We start from the raw sequence: 2,886 nt of genomic DNA, 5'->3' as shown, positions 1-2,886 counted from the left end.
AGGTTGTTCCTCTAGTTTTTCACGCTCGCGCTTTGCCTCCTCTTCTCGCTCTCTTTTGCGAATAAGATAGCCACCATATATGCTAGTCGCTTGCTGCAGCTCCACATATATTTGCCTTTTCCTTCCTATAAGCTTAAATAGTCTTGATCGCGAGGGTGCGAGATTGCTGAGTCCCTGTGGCTCACAGATACTATAACTCCAGATGCAGGTCCAGGTGATTCCGCTCCAGGTGACGAGTACGAGCTCAAGTGGGAGTTCGACGAAGTCTCTCAGCGTTACTACGTGTCTTTTCCTGATGATCAGTAGTGGTGCCCAGTTGGGGGTGATTGGGACCGTTGTCGCATGTTGGGTTTTCTTCTATTTTGGCGCCGTAGTCGGGCCATGAGTGTTTTGGATGATGTAATGTTATTTATGTACTTGATTGACGTGGCGAGTGTAAGCCAACTATGTTCTCCCCTTTATTATTCATATTACATGGGATGTTGTGAAGATTACCTAACTTGCGACATATGCCTTCAATGCGATTTATGTCTCTAAGTCGTGCCTCGACACGTGGGAGCTATAGTCGCATCGAGGGTGTTACAGCCTTCAAGGCTTCTCACGGCGTCGGCACCTCGACATCTGTCGCCTCAACTCCCGCTGGTTCCCGTCTCCCCGCCCTGTCACCCGAGGAAGGATTGTTGTGGGCGGCAGGGGAAGCAACCACGGCGGCCGGGTTCTCGCGGGGCCTAGTGAAGCCAGCCGGGCGCAGTCCCCACTCGTCGAAGCTGGGCATCTGGCTCACAAAATCGGCCCTGCCGGAGCAAAGATACAAGAGGACACCATTGCTCTGAAGGCCACCCGGGGAAGGATCACTAGTCAAGACCTTGAGTACCGTCCTCAGCGCTTCAGGGGCCAAGTCCTCCTCCTGAAGCCGCAAGCGGTCTTTATGCCCCGCAAAGTCCCACATCCGGTGAGAGTGGCGCTGGAGAGGAGCAATGCGACATTGGAGGAATTCCTTCACCACCTTGGGCGCTGACACATTGAGCGCCCTCAAACTCTAAAAGCGGCGCCAGACGAAGGCGAGCTGGGGGCTCGTGAGCACCTCATGATCCCAGCCTGGGTTGGGAACAGCAGGCGAGGTCGGGTGCGAGAGCAAAGGGTTGGGCTCTCCGACGTCCACGTACAGCCACCGCTCTCTGAACCTGGCCTCAGGAGAAGGAAGGCTGAAGTCAATCCCTCAAGCGGCCGTCTCTGGCACGGCAGAGAAGCTCACGCACCCTGAGCACTGAGTGGGGTCGCTCAGGCGCAAGGAAAAGAAGTGGCGCAGCAGGGCAACGGAAGGAGGAATGCCTATCATCGCCTCGCAAACAAAAGCAAAGATAGCCAGAAGGGTAATGGACTCCGGCCCGAGGTGCATCATACGGATCTGATAATGGGAGAGCACCGCATTGAAGAAGGTGGAAAAGGGGGGAACCATACCCGCCCATAGGGCATCGGCGAAGAATCGGACCTCCGTGACAATCCTATCAAGGGAGGCATGGGACGCAGGCCAGACTGTGACCCTGCCACACTCATTGAAGACCGTGGCAAGGGTGGAGCGGACCTTGTTCAAAGCTTCTAGATTGAGTATGATTGACCGAGCAACGGCGGGGGCCGCCGCAGGAGGTGTGCGGGGTGAAGGCGCGGGCTTCTTTCCCCTTCCTTTCTTGTTGGCGCCATGGCAGTGAAGAGAGGGAAGAACTCGAGCCGGGTTGGTGGCGGAGGCTGGAGCTCGAAGAGGAAGGAAAGGTAGGAGGCGAGCGAGTAGCGGAAAGGAGGAACAAATGTGTGCAACTACAGGTCCGCTTAACCGGGCGCGCAACAAGGCGTCATGGGGAAGCGCAGATGACCACGTCCAATCAATCACCACGCGGCGCCCGAGGCCGCAGGCTTTTTGGGCCCGCGGCGCTTCGTGCTTGCCCCTTCGCCTCTCTGCTAGGCCAAGCCCGGGCGCGCCTTGGGTCCGGGGGCTACTGTCGGCGTTCTGGGAATGGGGGTCCCCAGACTTGCCTGCCTGCGGCCTGCGGCGTGGCTCAAGTGGGGGCCCAGCGCGGCCCATCTTCATCAGCACAAGCTCAAGACCCTCACGAGGGGCCAAGCCTCGCGGGGCGGACGGCAGGAAGCTTCCTTAGAAGCAGCCTCATCAGGCAGGCCTGTGAGGAGGAAGAGAGATCAAGGCAGGGGTACCTCGCGAGGAGCCCATGACACAAACGGGCCGACTATAACGACGGGCTGAATTTGGCCCACAAGCAGAAAATGACAGTAACAGGCCATATGTATCCGAATGCTGCAAATGAGCCCAAGAATCAATGGGCCCTGAGAAGGCCGAAAGATAACTTGGGCTGGAAATGGCCCAATGGAATAACAGGCCGTTAATGGGTATAAAGTGATACACTATTCATGACGGGCCAGTTTCACCACGGGCCTTTAATGGGCCAAGAGTTACAAAGGTCCTCATATGGGCCGAAAGAAGTCATGGGCCACACATGGGCCAGAAGTTAAAACGGGCTGAATTATATTGGACGGCCCAGATGACGCTACTGGGTCTAATTCGGATAGGGCGTAACGGGCCCTGGGTTAGCGGGCTGTAAATGGGCTATATGCGAACAAGTCGTTAACAAGCTTTTCATGGGCCGGCCCGCCACCTTTTGACCAAGTCAAACGGGTCGGCCTTTTCACAGGAATGGGCCTCTGTTGGGCTGTGCCACGTGTCACCGGATCATAGGCGCCTTCAGTCCAATGAGCGGATGACATCTGTCCCAACGGTGAGCCGACACGTGTTTCCTCCAGCCAATGATGATTTTACACGTGGAAAATCCCCATTGGTCGGGGCTGTTAACGGGTTATCGGATCCAAAATCCGACC

Source organism: Triticum urartu, chromosome 2 (genome assembly GCF_003073215.2).
Source record: "Triticum urartu cultivar G1812 chromosome 2, Tu2.1, whole genome shotgun sequence".
NCBI lineage: Eukaryota > Viridiplantae > Streptophyta > Magnoliopsida > Poales > Poaceae > Triticum > Triticum urartu.
This window is presented reverse-complemented; position numbering follows the sequence as displayed.